This window comes from Tauraco erythrolophus, chromosome Z (assembly GCF_009769465.1).
Source record: "Tauraco erythrolophus isolate bTauEry1 chromosome Z, bTauEry1.pri, whole genome shotgun sequence".
Lineage (NCBI taxonomy): Eukaryota > Metazoa > Chordata > Aves > Musophagiformes > Musophagidae > Tauraco > Tauraco erythrolophus.
In genome coordinates this window covers 11,976,753-11,993,828 of record NC_141496.1, presented here as the reverse complement: position 1 = coordinate 11,993,828, position 17,076 = coordinate 11,976,753, and the positions used below count along the sequence as shown (strand labels likewise).

The 17,076-nt window shown below is 55.1% G+C and overlaps 1 protein-coding gene across 2 annotated transcripts in view; it reads left to right on the top strand.

Annotated features, from left to right (window-relative positions):
- Nucleotides 1–1,233: 1,233 nt before the first annotated feature.
- The window catches only part of ATOSB (atos homolog B), a 43,020-nt gene continuing 27,177 nt past the window's right edge, over nucleotides 1,234–17,076 (top strand). For both annotated transcript variants that reach the window (XM_086629136.1, XM_086629139.1), the window contains exons 1-2: nucleotides 1,234–1,263; nucleotides 6,754–6,850. The gene's annotated coding sequence lies outside the window, so the exon portion shown is untranslated. The remainder of the gene's footprint in view (nucleotides 1,264–6,753; nucleotides 6,851–17,076) is intronic.

Genomic DNA, 17,076 nt, shown 5'->3' with positions numbered 1-17,076 from the left:
GGCGTTGGGGCTCAGCAGCTGGTTCGCATCCAGCTCACTGCACACCAGCACTGTCAGAAAACGAGATCTTGGTTATATTTGTCACTTGACGGTACCGGTCCCTGCTATTTTTAGAGCGGCGTTGCAGCTGCAGCTTGCTGGGGAGCAAGGTGAGTTGTCCACGGGGCTGTTTTTTACTGAGTTTCACCCCAAACTGCTGAAGTCAAGGAGTCTCTTTTGTGACCCCAACAGCCCCTGGTCAGGCTGGTGAGCTCCAGGCTGCCGCCTCCCAGGGCGATGAGTCCTTCCTGGATCCCTGCCGGTGTGCAACGGCTGTTCGGTGCTTGAGCATTTCTGAGCAGCCATTTCCCCGAGGGGGAGGCTGCACCCACAGGTCCTTCACCTACGGCCACTCCGGGACAGCCTGGCACTGCCAATTCCCAGCCTGGCTGTGCAGGTGGCTGCCAGGCTGGGCCCGTGGGGTGCCCGCTCGCTCCATTTGGGGTGGGGGACACCCGGGTGGTCCCGTTCGGGACATGTCCGTGAGGCAAGGGACACGCTGGGGGTCCCATCTGGGGGAAGCTATGCCCACGGGGCCACGGAGGGCCGTGACTGCGCGGCTGGGACACGCTGCACGCGTGGGGCTGAGGGGGGGGGGGGGGCGAGCGTGTCTGTGGGGCCGGGACATACCGTCCCCGCGGGTGCGTCCGTGGGGAGGGACACGCTGCGCCCGTGAGATCAGGCGGGGGGAGGGCGTGCCCGGGGGGCTGAGACACGCCGTGTCCGCGGGGCGCGGGGGCACGTCCGTGGGGCCGGGGCGATGCCCGCGGGGCCGGGACACGCCGCGCCCGCGGGCCGGCGCCCCCCGAGCGGGTCGGGGCCGGGTTCGGGGTCGGGCCGGAACCAGAGTCCAGCCCGGCCGCGGGGCAGCGGCGCAGGGTCGGCGCGGCCGCAGCCCCGGGCCCCGGCCCGCAGCCAGGCCCCGCCCCTGCCCCCGGCGGCCAATGAGGAGCCGCTTCGCCTGGGCCCGCCCCTTCCCCGCTGTCATCACACACCCGCACGTGGAGGGGGCGGGCCGGGGGTGGGGCCTGGACGCGGCGCGTCACCGCCTCTCAGCCTGCCCATTGGCCGCGCGGCCCCACTGCTCGCCTCGCCTCGCGCCGTGCCCCGCCCAGAGCACCAATCAGGGCACGGGGGGGCGTGTCTCCGCCGGCACCCGGAAGGAACAGACGGATTCGCGCAGCAGTCGGGGACGCGGTGACGGAGGCAGCGGAGGGGGCGCTGGTGGGTCCGATGGGGCCGCGGCGGGCAGGGCCGGGGGGGGCTGCAGAGCGGAACCGGGCACCGGGGGAGACGGGCCGCCTGTCCGGCGCGGCGGGGGTTAATGCGCCCCGTCCCCGCCGCTTCCCCTGGTTCCAGAAGGTTCGGGGGGGGGCATTGGGACTGGGGGGGTCCCGACCGGGGAGGCGAGCGAGAGCGGGGGGGGGGGGGGGGTGGATTGGCGTGACCGGGGGTGCCGTGACCGCGCAGTATCGGGGATCAATGACGGGGATGGGGGTTGTGAGCTGGCGGGGCCGTGACCGAGGGGGCTGTAGTCGGGAGTGCCGGGACCGGGATGGGGGGCCGGGACGGGGAGAAGCTGTGGCAGGAGGTACCGGGAGGGGCCAGCCTGCGGCAGGCGGCGGCGAGACCGCGGAGCGCCTCGGGGGCGGCGGAGGGGTGCTGTGGCAGCCAGGCTGTGCATGCCCCCCGCTCTGCTGCGGGGTGTCGGTGCCCGCGGGGGGCATTGGTGGGAAGGTCTGGCGGAGGGACACAGCGGGGCTGTGAAAAGGCGCCGCCGCCCTGGAGGGGTGCCCTGTGGCTGGAGTGGCACGGGCTGTGCTCGGAGGGTGCTCCCCATCCTGGCTCCCAGCCCGCCGCCAAGGTGCCCGGCAGCTCGCGGAGGCTGTGCTGCCCCCGGTCTCGCCCACCACGGCCACGTCCTCCCCGCCGTGACATGGGCAGGGACAGCCCGTCCACGGCGGTGCCGACAGGATGAGGCCGCCTCCTCCTGCGGGGCATCAGCTCCAAGCCAGCCGCGGCTGGGCCCAGCTGGCTGCTCCCGGCCCCCTCGGATACCCGCGCCCGACGGACCCGCGGCGGCGGGGCCGTGCTGGAGGCCCGGAGCTGCCGCGCCGCCGCCCGGCCACGCAGCCCGCCGAGGGACGAGCAGGAGACGCGGCTGGTCCAGCGCTCGCCCGGCCGGCACCTGCCCCGCGGGTCCATCGCAGCCTTCGAGAACGGCGCTGGAGCGGATGTGGACCCCGGCGGCCGCGGGGAGCGGCCTGCTGCCCTCTGGTGACGGCCACCGCGGGCGGAAGGGCCCGTCGGGGGGACGCTCGCCCACCCGAGATCAGCACCTGCAGACCGGGTGGGGGGTTCAAGCGTTCTGCTGCGGCTGGGGCGCCCGGTTTTCTACAGAAAGTGTGCGCAGGCGGTGCGCAGCGCAGCCCGGCAGCCCCCGATGTGGTGTTTGGAAAGCTGCCGTGCGTTAGGGAAGGCGGAGGGGACGGCGGCGTGATGGGAGCTGGGGCTGGGGGCTTGCTCGCCACCCACCTGTGGACAAGACTCGTCTGTTGATGTCTACGAGGGGCGTAGGCTTATCTCCAGGGTTTCCGGGCTCCTTTTGCTTTGTAAGTAAGGAACGTGGAGTTTGCAGCTGCCGTGAAAAGTGCATGGCCGAGGAATGCTGTGCTGTGTCCTAGGGTGTTTTCAAAGTCGCTTCCAGCCAGTGCCTTTTTAAAAAGCGTCACACAAGCAAAGATCTGCGTATGGCCGTGTCCTCTGCCTGAACTGTGTCCATCAGCCTTAGCAAAGAGGGGAAGTTGAGACCTTGTGGAGAGTGTTAGCAGGACTGAACCCTGACACGGCGGAGAATCTCAGCAAACTCAGTAACGTATGCTGAAGGTGAGCAAGGTCTGGCAGGTGAAACAGGAGAAAACTCCCAATGTGACGGTACTAGAGTTATTTTTGGCTGGGCTCTGCTTTAGGAAGGGCTTGAGGACCTGGAGAATTAAATCATCCTGCAAAGCCTCGTCACCACCTCATTCCACAGCAGCAATTCCCATTGTGCGGGTCTTGGCGTGAGCGAGCGGCGGGGCCCTGGTAGGGACTACACGTCCCAGCATGCAGCTCCCTTCGCGCAGCCCGGCTGCCCGTTTGGGCATGGCGGCAGGCTGGGATCTGCAGCCGCCGGGCAGCTCTGCCGGTGCTGAGGGCAGGGCACGGTGGGAGCTGGGTGGGCAGAGAGGTCTGTATAGGGTGTGCATCAGGGTGGGACGCTGCTGCCGCGGTGTCTTTCGCAGAGGAGGCAGCACCTGCCCCCGCTTCATCTGCGGCGGCTGCTCCCATAACGTTTTGCCAGGTTCCTGCTGACTGCCATGGGCCCTGGACGCGTCCCTTCCCATGGACAGGGATGTGTGGGGACAGCAGAGCTCTCCTGTCACCCCAGCCGTAGAGCTGTGGTCTTTGGGGAGCTGGGCTGGTGGAGCAAGGTCTGGCCTGCAAGTGGGGCAGGGCTGGGGCTGTTCCAGCTCCGCTGGAAGGAAAGCTGGTGGGGTCACCCTGCCCTGGCTTTGGAGACCCTGCTGTTTGAAGCACAGCTCACTGAGGGGCTCCCCCACTCCCCTACCTTTGCAGCAAGGTCTTTCCTTCTCATCTGTCCTCTGCAGGAATTGACTTTTGGGAAAAAATATATAATTTTAATTTTACTGGTGGTGTTGCTGTTTCAAAGGCAGACGAAGCCCCCAGTCCGTACACCCTCCCTCTGCCGTGGTGCTGAGCTTTCCCAGCCCCTGCTCCCTCAGCAGTTTCAGGTCTTCTCAGCATGAGGAGCCGGAGGAGGAAAGGAAGTTCCCTTCCTGGGTTCAAGGGACCTCTGAGAGCAGAGAAGCATATCTGCACTGCTGGTCTTGCTCCTTGTTGCTACCAGCTGCTTGCCCCAGCACATTTCTGTGTGGCAGCACTGAGTAGCAGAAGGCAGAGACGCCTGGACCTTCCTCACTGCTTCTGAGTCTGAGGGTGGTTCAAGGGGGTAGTTATTGATCTGACTCTTGAAAGTCAATGACTCTTGACTCTTCTTTCTGAGTCCTTTACCTGCCCTTATTGCTCTGGGCCTGCCCACGCTTGTCCTCTTCTAGATTTGGTAGGCACCATCATGTGCTGTGTGGAAATGCCCAGTGCCTGGGGGCCAGGACACGTCTTGGATGCAGAACAAGAAAACATGTCATTCATAGGTTATGTGACCACAGATGCAGAAGGAAAAAGTGAAGCCATATTGGCTAGAAAAGTGATGTCCTCAGCATGCTACCAGCGTAGCTGTAATCAAATTATCGTAGGCTTCCGTGGCTGGAGGAATTAATGAGTCAGGTTTGAAGCAGGACAGGTGTGAAGGGCAACACGGGAGAAATCCCAAAGGGAGCCATTTATATGTTAACAGATGGTTTGTGGGGGGCGTTGTGGGTTACTTGGCAGCGAGAGTCTTCTGTGGGAGGGTTTTGCCTGATGCCTTTCCACCGCATGTCATTCCCAGGGACCCCCTTCCTCCAGTGGGTTGTGTGGATCCCTGCGTCCTGGTAACGCCATTGCATGTTTCTGATCCTTCCTTCTGTCTGCAGTGCCTGGCTCTACTCCTTGGAGCCCCTTTTCTGACTGGCTCACTTCCTTTGTTTTCCATTTTGCTTTTTCTTGTGAGCAAGTGTGCCAGGTGAATTTAACCTTTGGAGAATTTAGTCTCACGAAGTTTGAAATTTGCTTTAAAAGCTATTTTATTTGACTGGAAAATGTCCTTGCAAATCTTCATCCTCCCTCTGCCTTTGCTCCTCTCTTTCATAGCCTGTCTTGCTTGGCCTCGTGAATGCCCAGCTGCCAATTAACATGTTTTCCCCCTGTTTCTGTCAGTGTCCTCAGCTGGTTGTGAATCCTGAATGAAGAGCAGCTGAGCTCACATGCTCTGCATTTCAGAGAGCTTTTTCAGGACTGGCCGGTGGTTTGCAGTCATACTCGCCTGTATTGTGGCCTGGACAACCCCCCAGCTAAGCAGCGTGATGGCAGAACAATACTTGGATGGGGATCCTTCAAAGGAGTCCTGTGTACTGCAAAAAGTGCAGTTAGTGATTCAGATGAAAGTGCTTTTTAGTAACAAATCCATGTCTGAGGCCAGGGCTGATGCCAACCCTTCTTGCTGGAAGTGAACAAAGATGTAAAGCCCTTTATGCAAGAGCTGAGGTGATAATCCAGATCTCCTGGCCTCAGACCATTTGGGGTAATTGCATTCTTCCTGGGGAGTGTTTTCAACCTGTCCCTGTCGGATGCATCGCTGTTGCTTCCTGTGCTGCAGCAGTATGTGGGTGGCGGTACTTCAGCTGTGTCCAGAGCAATTCTTGTCACTGTTCAGGCTTAGAGCCTTTTGAGCCTTCTCTGAAAGATAGTGTGGAAGGGTGAGGAATTGTTGGAGGGTTTTGAATATATGTACATTTACATATACACATGCTACACTTAACTGGGGCTTGTTCTGCTTCTAAGCTCTCCAAAAAAACAGTCCTGGTGACTCGCTGGTACAGCTTCCAGCGGGGAACTCTCCTGGGAGGCCGGTGCAGGTTGACCTGCTAGGTGTATAGGTGCAGGTGACATTAAGCACAAACTTTCTGGGTGCCTTCATGATGTTTTAAGGACCGGTGCACTGGTAAGCTAGTGTGGGGGTACTTCCTCATGTCACAATTTAAAGGCTGGGCTTCTGGGGAACTGGCAGTGTGGCTGCCCACAGTGCTCTGCTCGCTGCTGCTGTGGCTCAGGTCGGAGCTGGGTTGTGCTGCCGGTGGTACTGCAGGGTGGTAGCCCATGTGGGAGGGCAGGCTGGGGAGCGGGGACTGCCCCTAAGCAGCTTTTTATCATCATGCCTGCAGACAGGGAAATGTCAGACCTGGTTTTAGGGAGGCTAATGTTGCCCTAGTTTTCAGGACCTGCTGGGCACAAGGACCAAGCCCCCAACACAGTGTGATCTCCAGTAGTCTGTGATTACAGCACTGGGAGCCCAGGGAGGAGTCTTAAACTTTGTGACGGTGTTGGCAAGCCTCTCCGAGATTTCTATTAAGCAGTTGTCTTTTTCCCCTTTTGCTGTAGCCTGGGAAACGCTGCGGTGTTGGCTTGGTCTGTTTGGGTTGTTGGGAACGGTGTCTCCCTGCAGCAGAGCTTGGCCTTTGCCCGGGCTCTGCGTCCCTGCGGGCTGGTTTAGCGGGTGGCCTGTGGGGACCACAGCCAGAGCCTGTTCTTGTAGATGAGCTGTGTGCCAGTGCACCCACTCGAGTACCGGCAGAATCTGCGTGATGGAGGTTTTACGGCAGGATGGGTGGAGAAGAACAAAGCAAGGGCACAGAAGGGACTGCTTTCGGCTGAAGTCTGCGGAATGGGGAGAGTGGCAGTGACCTTAGCAATTCTCACGGGAGAACCAACCATGCACCCGCCTGGAGTCACGTGGGTGACACCCATGTTATCAACTGGAACCCTGAGAGAGAGTCAGGGTTGCAGCTGGAGGGGTAGCCTCAGCAATGGTAGAAGATATGACGGGGTCTTCAAGGTACTGGGGTGCTCAGGACCTCTCTCTTTTGTGCATAGACCACTAACTCGCTTGTGTTGGATGAGCAATTAACTGCCCACCCAGTGTTCGGAAGGTCTTCTTGTACGGACAGAGTATTTCCCAGCTGAGTTGAATGTGTGTCTGTGTGCTTGTCTTTTCAGGTGACCCAACACAGCCAGAACAAGCAACTCCAAGACCACCCTGAGGGTGCTGACAGCTGAGAGCTGCCTTTCCTGTCTGCTTCAGCCCTACATCAAGGTTAGCACTCATTGAATGATCACTAGTTTCTCTTCCTTCACCAGGGTTGTATAAAGAAGCTGGAGAACCCCATCCTCTCTTCCTCTTGGCCTGTAGGGACAGCTCTGTAGGGTAGGTGTCACCCCGGTGAAGTGCTCCTGCAGCCCAGGCTTGCTGGGTGCTCCTGCCTCCCACCTTGATGGCAGTGTGGCAAAGGGAGCCTGGATGTGTGCAACTGGTGCTGTTAAGACTGTTGAACCCTGCACACAGTTGTCAGGAGCTCATGGGCAGTGTGTTTTAAGCCCTTGGAAACTTGCAGGCTATGCTGCTTGCCGCACTCGTCCTTCTGTGGAACGACAGTATTGAACAGGAGCATTTCCCAGCTGCTGGTCTCTGCTACTCTCTGTCCTTCACATGAACAAACAGATCTGAAATTTCATCCAGAGCTTGTGGTAGACAGCATCCTGCTTTCTATCAGGACCAGTTGAGCTCTGCCTCCATTTAGCTAGGATTTTGTAGCTCAAGGAGACCCTTGGCCATGGTGTGTGAGGCTTAGAGTGACAGCAAAGTGTTTCAGGAGGACTGGTAGTCTTTGTATTGCCATTGTCAAGAAATGCGAAGGTCCGGCTCTTGCTGCTCCGAGGTAACCAGTGGGTTGAGAGAGCAGTGGGCCTCTTGTCCCATTCCCATGCTTGGGATCCAGCAGTGCCTGCCCTGCACGGTGTGCTCTCAACAAGAAGGGAGCCCTCATCAGCACTGTGCCTCTGCGGGGGCAGGCTGAGCCCTTCTCTCACCCCAGAGCTCAGGTATGATTTGACCAGGAGAGGCTACATGGGGAAGCTGCTGTTTAGGACACCCAGCTGCCCAGGCTGTGTGCATCTTCCTCTGAAGTGTCTGCCAGGGAAGTTTGGGACCAGTCCAGAGGCAGTTGGAGACTGGACCTCATCCTTCAGCCTGGTGCTGAAGTGGTACCCACAGTGAGCAAGGCAGGTGTAGATTCACCTGGGAAGTTAAAAGGAAGGAAGGAAGAAAGAAAGAAAGGAAGAAAGAAGTCAGTCCTTAGCTCATGTCAGTGAAGGGAAGTTAAAAGGAAGGAAGGAAGAAAGAAAGAAAGGAAGAAAGAAGTCAGTCCTTAGCTCATGTCAGTGCTGTGGACTCCCAGCTATACAACGTGGAGGCAGCAGAGCAGCCCCTTCATCCAGCTGAGTTGTGACAATCATTAATACATGCTCCATGCTGGGATCTTCTGTCGCTCTTAGTGATGGAAAAGACATGTTAGGTGTCTAAGACCAGAGAAAAGGGTTGCCCTTAATTCTGCTGGAGCTGCTTGCAGTTCCCAATCCACGAAGCTCACAGCATCCTCTCAGGGGTCCTCTGCCTTTTGACAAGAGGTGTTTTAACACAAGGGTCACCATGTTGCATCCACTTTTCTCCCCCCACCTGCCCTTGCTGACGGAATAGCTTGATACCTCCAGGGACAGCAAATCTCCAATATATGTGTAATGCTGCAGATTCTCGCATTACTTGGTCATAGCATGGACCTCCTCTCTCTGGTTTGGATATCATCTAACTCAAGTGATATCAGTGAACTTATATTTGGGCTGAATTAACCATATTAGTTCAATTTAGTGCAGCTAGCAGTAATCTGGAAGCTAGTACAGCTTGCAGACTCTTGGACAGACTTGCAGTGCCTCTGTTGGGAATGCTTTGCTGACAAACTCAAAAGACTTGGCAAAATGGAGGTTTATCTTCCACTAAAAGTGGTCAGCCTAATGTCCTTCAGCTTGCTCTTAGCATATGTGGGCTGCTGTTGCCCCTTGGTATTACCAGCTGATCTAGGAGTAGATCTTCTTTCCACTGGAAACTCAAAGAAAATGCTGCTCTCCCTTCAAAGATGAGGCCCTGGGTTCCTCATGAGTATTGGTAGTGGAGTTATGTGAGGAATCCCCTCTTTGCCATACCATCTCCATTGCAAGTAGGTCGGGCGTTCAGAGATCCTGTTCATGGGAGTGTTGGGACAGCTGGATCCTTGTTTGGTTCTCACTGCTCCCAAGAATGGAGCTGAGGATCATCTGCTGGGGCTAATTTTAGGTCTCTGAACGTTGCTGGTGTCCCTCTGAGCCCCTATTTGTGTGCGATCCTGTGGCTCCCTGCTAAGAGCTGTGTGAGAATCCCATATCCTTGTGTTGCTTGGGCATAGCGTCCCAGGGATTAGGAAGAACTTTGAATTCCTCACTTACCTAAAGTGTCTAAGCCGTATCAGATGTACGTGTGACCCCTTTTTTAGCTCCAACACCAAGCACCCTTTGGACCTTGCTTTGTGGGTGCCCACACATTGCACGGTGGAAGCAGGCTGCAGCTTTCCAGCCTTTCCCTGCCAAAAACACAGCATCCCTCCTGTTTGCCGCAGTTGGTTCCTGTCGTCTCGAGTGGGCGCATGTGGTGCAGAATACAGTCCTCACGAAGCCTCTTGAGTGTGGAAATGCTGCAAAGCCCCCTGCTGAGTGAGGCGAGAGCCCAGCTCTGACCCTCTTTATACGGCTGGATGGCTGCTCGGCATCTGCCACTGCCATCCTCCAGCGCAGCACAGGGTGAGGCCTGCTGGCCTCTCCCTTGTTTGTACACCCAAGACTTTCGGGCTCTCTGCACTTTTTGGTTTCCACTTGCTCAGGTGATTTTTCAGCAGCGCTGAGCTTTGCTGAGTTTCGTGTTGAGGCAAGACGTGGCTCTGCAGTTTTAGCCCATCTTTATTTTTAGCCAGTGTAAGACGTGTTTGATGGTATCAGAAGGAAGTTGCACGGTCTCCTGAGCTCCATGACTCATCCTGGATTGGGACCGAGGCTTCACTAGCTTCTGCTATAACCCTCAAGTGATGCAACGGGTTGTGGTGGGCCTTACGGGATCTGAGGAAGGGCAGAGTGGAGAGGGAAGCAGAGTTTTTAGAAGTTATGTTTTATCCATTTTGTTAAGCCATTAAGTTAATTCATTGAAAGATATTGGCAGGTATCACACCTGAGCATGGCTCAGTAGGGTCCTTTGTCTTCCCCATACATCTTGTGCCCGCGTGGGAGAAGTGAAAGGGAGAGGAGCTCTGCTTGCACGCCAGGTTAGGCAACTGTTTAGTGGCACGTAGCAACGTTCGACAACAGTTTTTAGGACAGGATGTGAAGCAGGATCCTGTCTCCAGTTCAGGCCACAGCAGGGTTCGGTGCAGCACAACAGAACTGCCTGAAGTGGAAAAGGGACTGGAGGGCAGAGGCTTAGGAGATGCCTGTCCGGCTGCAGCAAGAAGAATCTGGGACCTCCATTTCCATCAAACCCAGTGCTGCCACAAGGTAGAAAGAGCTCAAAGGGCTTTCTGACGAGCAGGCAGCCAGTTGTGCTGGAAGCTGACTAGGCTCGGTAAGGGCTGTGTGTCACCACATGGAGCACGCAGCAATGTTGAGGCATCCCTGCCTGTCTCAGCACGATGTGGGCAGCAGCTGGAGGGACCTCTGAACCCCAGATTTGGCTGCCCAACTGTCCTGTGTCCCCCTCAGGACCCAGCACCATGGGGTGCGATGCACCCGGGTCCGAACTAGGCACCTTGCCTGTGTTGTAGGTGGGGATGATGGCCTGTGAAGGTGGTCTTCCACCTCTGTCCCCTTTCCTTCCTCATGGTGATGAACAGCCCTTTAAGAGCATGCTGAGATTTTTGGGTGTTGTGCAGCGGGTTTTATGTGTGGGGCAGTGGGGAGGGAACGGCAAGGCTCAGGGGAGCGGAGACAAAGGAGGGAGGCAGGGGGGCATACTTGGGGGGATTGCTATGGCAACTCGCCGCTGGCGGCATCGCAGCACTGCGCTTTCCACAGCGCACGGTGGAGGAGCAGCCGGGGCAAAATTGCAGCCTGCCGCAGCCCTCCATGCAGCGCCATCCCAGCTGTGCCATGGGTTCAGCACCACTGGGCTTCTGCGTGACAATTTGGCATCTGGAGCTGTTGTCCTCGGGCAGCAGCCTCAGGGTGGGTGGCCGGGGGTCTTTTGTCTGGCTTCTCCCCTCTTTCACCCCTCGCTGGGGAACAGGCTGGCTGCTCCTGTTTGCAGACCTGTTCTGTTTGAAGCCTTGAGTTGCAGAGCAGGCCCAGCCAGAAAGAAACCAGTCTCCTGAGCCCTCTCACTGAACCACATAGGAAAGAAGTCATTCTGCTGCCCTTGCTCATCCTCAGTTAATTTGTGTGAGTGGCTCCAGCCGTGCTTGCATCTTCCAAGGAAACCTGGTCCTGTACCGTGCCGTCCACCTCGCCCAGCCAGTTTGCCTTGCTCTGGGGCATTTGTACTCTGCTGGAGAGCAGACGCTCCAGGGAGCCCTCTGATACAGTCTGAGACCATCCTCTGGGGTGTGTAAAGGAGGAGTTAGATGTTTCTGAAGCTGTCTTTGGGCAGACCCCTTGCCAAATGCAGGTAGAGAGCTGGCTCCTGTTGCTGAAGGAAGCAGAGAACATCGTGCTGCTCGCTGTGCAGAGAGGACGGGTCAGGAAGCCAGCTCCAGCCTGGCCATAATGTGAGTGTGACTGAGACCTGACCTGTCATCCGTGATGTGCCCGAAGCCCTGGATGCGAGCCAGGGGGAAGGGACCATCTAAACATGGATGGCAATGTGAGCTGTAAACCTCTCTCATTACACCTCTCAAAAGTCAGTGTTCAGAGTGAGCTACAACACCCGCAGCTCTGTGCTCAGCCAAGAATGAGAGGGGAAGGAGCCTGCCCCACCTTCAGAGGATGCTCTGAATTTGTACAGGTCCAATATGTGGTGTTGCCATGGCGTGGCACACGCTGCCTTAGTGCCTGTGACCAGAGTTCATCTGGGACTAGGACGTTCAGGCGAAACTGGAGGGGAAAGGATGCTGGTCTGTGAGCTGCCCAGATGGCCCTGTGCTCACAAACGTCACAATCCTCACCTGAGCTGTGACCCTTCCGTCCCACTCTGAACCAGGGTACAAAGCCTCAGAAATTCCTCTGAAAACTGTTTCACCCTTTACAGTCCACTATAGTGTCTTGTCTTGTTTAGGGTTGTTTTAAGATCTGTACAGGCTGCACAACTCCATCCAGTGCTACAGTTCCAGTCATCTTAAAACTCCCGAATGGGCTAGATTTGATGTAAAATGTCCCCTGCGCTCCAGACCATGGTGTTCCCAAGCTGTAACATGGAGCCTCTGGGAAAGCTGCTTGCAGCAGACAGCAATGTGCTGCCTCCCTCCCGCTTCCGGCAGGTTCCTTTCCTTTTCAGAGGGCAACAGCTTGCACCGCCCTGCCAGCTGGAGCTTCCTTTCCATGGAGGAAGCTGGGACGCTGGTACCTGATACTGAAGGCAATTTCAGATTAGCAGCTCCAGCACTGCTCTTCACGTGTGTGACCTTCAGCACTTGGTGCGAGAATTGGCGTTACAATGTATTGTGGGTGCGGATGATGGTGGAGCATGGACAGAATCCACTGAGCCCAACAGCAGTTCCCTCTGACCCTGCTTTCACAGCCTGTTGTTTCTGATCTTTCCTCTAGACTGAGGCCTCAGATGTGCTGTGGAATATCACAGAGTGCATGCAGAGCCCAGCAGATAAGGCTCTGAGTTACGCGTGCGTGTTGGGGCGTGAATTGCCAGTTTCTGGGGCGGAGGGTGTTTTCTCTTTTGCCATTTGTACAGCACCTTGCGTGCTGAGATGCTTGTCCAAGACTCAAGTCCTGGACGCTGTGACCTAATGAGTTATAACCATATCATCTTCGAAGTGCTGCTCTCTCTTTTTCTGTCTTGCCTATTCATACTACACATTTTTAAGCACAGTACAAAGGATCAGAAAAGCCCAAAGGCGATGGAGTCACATACTCGGCCCCTGATTTGGGGAGGAGTTAAGACAGGCAGTGCTGGAATAAGCATTTAGGGAGAGGCAGCCAAGAGAGATTTCCTCCTGGCTGAGCTGCAGCACTGAAGTTCGGAAAGTACTCTGCGGGTTACGTGCCTGCTGCCATTGCCTTAGGCAAGTCCAGGACATCCATACCTGCTAGTAGTCAGATGGGGACACCATCCTGAGCAGTGTCGCTCTGAAAAAATGGCCAGTGCCCTTCTGGACATCAGGAGTAATGTGGAAAGAGTGCTGGGGATTTCAGCAGAGAGATGATGGATCACTGGGACCAAGGAGAAACTTTGACTCAGTGGGTGTTTCTACCTCCATTCCCTAAATTGTGAGAAGATGGTAGAGCCCAGCACTGCTGTACAGATTGCTCTGTCTGGAAGATGCATGAAGAATAGCTTGCAAGAGCCAGCTCTTTGTTCTGTTCAGACCTAGGGGAAACGCCTGGACTCAGTGCATGGGGGTTTTCTCACGGCCAGTCGGCACTGCTGGAGCGGTGCGGAGGGAGCATAGCGTAGACAGGTTAGCACAGTCCTTTCTATAGCAGTGTTTGCATTGCTGATGAGATTAGCATAGCTGGGCCAGTGGTGGACAAAAAGGGGTAATTCTCAAGGTCCTCTCTGCTGTGGCTGCCAGCAAAACAAAGCAGCTATGGCATCAAGTAGCGGGTCTGAGCTTTGCTTTCAATTCACCTTCTAGGAGCCAGCAACAGCTAAAAACATGAGCAGTTATTTGAGGAACTAGAATATTCTCAGGCTTTTTGTCTGGGTCTGGGCTGCCGACTTCTCCCCTGCGCTGACAGTCTGTGATCTTAAGGTATTTGCCATGATCTGTCCTGGCCCTGTGATAAATCTGGATAGAGAGAACACAAAAATCAGTGCCACCCTGAAAGCGTTCCTCTTGCTGCTCTGCCGTTTCCCTGTACCTAAGGGCTGTTTTGTGGCTTAGATGTTGAGGAAACAGACTTCGAGCTCCTCTCTTTCTCCTGTGCAGCTAGCTCCCTGGCAGCTCAGTAGGAATGATTTATTATAGATTACAGCTCTGTTTAATTCTGTTTCCCTACAATATCATACTGTTAGAGTAACTAAGCAAAACGCAGTGGTGTTTCCGGAGGAAGGCTGCTATCAGAGGCCACCCCTGTAGAAGAGGCTGGAAGCAAGGCGAAGCAGTTTACCAGGAAATGCCTGTGTTCATGTGCTGGTCGCTTTTGGGAAGGAAAAGGCATCTCACCCTTGAAAGCTTCCTTACTACAGCACTCCAGACGTTGCTGATGGAGCTGCACCAGTGTCAGCTGTAGTGAGAATGCTGTCTGCCAGACCCTGGGAAAGGTCTGACCAAAGTGGTTTAGAAAGAAAAGTCAAATTCTGTCCTTAAGTGAACCTCAAAGTGGGTTTTTTTGGAGTGTCTTTTGGTTTGATTTTTTTTTTGTTGTCAGTGGTTTGGGGTTTTGGGTTTTTTTTGCCACCAAAAAGAAAAGGTGTTGCTTGCACAAATGCTTGTAAGGAAAGAGCAGGGAATTTTCTTCGGAGTGAGCCTGCCTGAAACTCGATACGTCTCAGATGTGTGTTAACAGAGAAATGAAAAGATTGTGCCATAAAGTGATAGGGGATAATGAGTTTAATCTACTGTTATGTTGTCCTAGGAGACAGAGCTGGGGCAAGGGTATTGGCAATAACGTTATGCTGTGCATGACAGCAACAGCAAATACCACCTGAACGCCTTTCCCAGGGGAGGGGTGGAAGGGTCTGTTTTCAGGGAGTCCCCAGGAAGTTGGAGCGAGGCAACCAAGAGAAGCCAGCCTGGGGAAGGATGCCAGGAGATTTGCAGATGAGCAGCGCATAATGGCTGAGTGTTTTCTGCAGCTTGAGCACTGCTTTTCCATTCAGTGGCCCAGCTGAACTGTACAGCGCTGAGCTCTCAACATCACTGAGATCTTGTGATCATCTCATCATCAACATCATTGAGAAATGCAGTAAAGAAACCGTAGCTTTAGTAACATTAGCGAGGTGCCTGACCTGGAGCCTGAATGAGCAAAGCTTTATCTTCAGTGTCCCGGTTTTGACTGGGACAGAGTGAGTTTTTCTTTTTAGCAGCTAGAAGAGCTCTGTGTTTTGGATTTGGTATGGGATTCGCTATGAGAGGAAAGTTGATAGTTGGCACTGAGACATCAAGGACCTTTCAGCTTCCCATATTTTGCCAGTGTGCAGGAGCACAGCAGGCTGGAGGGAGCATGGCCGGGACAAAGGGTCCACAACTCCCCTTATGATTTGAACTTAGACTTAGGATTGAGGCATAAATTGGCCGATAGAATATTCCATACATGCAATGTCATGCCCAGTATATAGATGAGGGTTGGCTGGGAAGAAGCTCTTGCTCTTCTGAGGGCTCTCCCAGTCTCTGAGTTCTATCTCTCACTCTGTTTTTGGGCCTCTCACTCATCTGGGATTGTGGTGTCAGGACTCATCTGTTTTGGGATCGTTTGCCAGGATGGGACGTGCATTTGTCACCAGGTGGTGAGCAATTACACTGTGCATCACTTGTTTGTATACACTATTATCATTTTTTATATATATGTATTCATATATTGTTTTACCATTATTACTTTTAATTTTATATTAATATTAAATTGTACTTATCTCAACTCACAGGTCTCCTTCCCTTTTCCCCTTTAATTCTCTTCCCTGTTCCCTGGGGGTGAGGGAGCGGCTGCGTGGCATTTAGTTGCCTGCCAGGCCAAACCACAACGTTCTGCTTCTCTGCCTACAAGGAAGATAGATGGGTGGTGTTTTGCTACTGCACCAGACGTGGGAATTTTGAAGGATGCTGGTGTGGGTGAACACTGCTGTGGACCTGCTCCTGAGAAGCTCAACTGGTGAGCCGGTCCTCAAAAGGATTTTTCGAGGTGTCTGGTGAAAACAGAGAGGCTGAGGTCAGTACCTGGAAACTTTTCGGCCTCTAGAACTGGACCAGAGAATCGAAGTTTTTACTCAAACACATGAATCTTTTAAAGTAAAAGTAAAGAATGCAATGGCCTGCTCTCAAGGAAGCGTGCAGTTCCCTGCCAGCCTTCTGGGAGCCAGGGCACTCTTCTGGTTTATAATGCTCTATCTGGCTCTTTATTTTTTTGTTGTTGTTTTTGTTGCTCCTATTACCTTTCTTGTCTGGGCCACGCTGTTACGTGCACCTAGTGCAGAACCCTGTATGTGCCCATCCCCTCTGGTGCCAGAGAGTGTGTGGGTCAGTCTGTAGGGCCAGATGTAGCCCCGCTAAGCTGTATGCAGTCCATATGGCCAGTGGCAGAGTAGGGCCAACTTCTGCTTCAAAAGAGGTGAGAACAGAGGAGGCTTATAATTTGGATGGTTGCTTAGTGCAGGATATGTGAGTATCTTTCTCTCTCCACTGGAGTTTTCAGAGGTGTCAGTACTACCCTTACCCTACTCCCCACGCTGGACCCAACGCTGGGGGCTGCCCACCTGCTCTCCTTCCCTGGGGCAGGGACAGCATGCCGTGCCTCAGTTTCCCTGTGGACTGGGTAGCAGGGAGGGGCAGGGTGGGACCGGAAAGGGGCAGAGGGGAAACTACAGCAGCTGATAGGAAATGGCATTTTGATGTGCTGCAGCGTGGCTCTACCCTGTCCTGTCTGCAGAGGTGGTGTTTTGGGGTGCAGTGGTGCAAGCCTGCTCTCTTGACTGTGGAGCTGGTACTTTGGAGTGCTTCAGGGCAGCTCTATTCTGTCCCAGCTGCAGAGCTGACACTTCTGGGTGCAGCAAAGCATCCCTTGCTCCATGGATCATGCTAGGGAAGGGAGGGCTGACTGTGCCTCCCATCCCCTCTGCATTCCCATGTGCAGGGCGTATGATCACAGATAGTCCCGTGGCACTGCTTCCTCCAACGTGTGATTTATGGGCTGCCGCTCAGGATGCAGGTCTGAGCTTATCTCAGACAAGGCAAGATTCGGAAGCGCCGTCACTGCTCTCTCGCCTGTGTGCAGGCTGTGGAGGTAATGGCATGGCATCCCTTGCTGTCTCTGCTTTGCACCTGGTCGTGGAGCAATGGCTGCACCTGGTCGTGGAGCAATGGCTGCACCTGGGGGCAGGAGTGACAAGGGGATTGCCCGCTCCCACCTGCTTCCTTCGTCACCTCTGTTCCTTCCTTGGTGCTGAATCTGCCTGCATAGGGCGTATTTTGTAATAAACCTGCTGAACTGAGGGCAGGTACAGTGAGATCAGGAGGCTATGAAGAGTTGCAAGGCCTAATCATGCCCATGTTGCTGCAGCAATGTGGGTCATAAGATCCCCATGTAGCTTGGTGGTAGTTTGTACTGATGATGAGGATGGTCAGAGACATCTTCCCCCTGCCCCGTTAT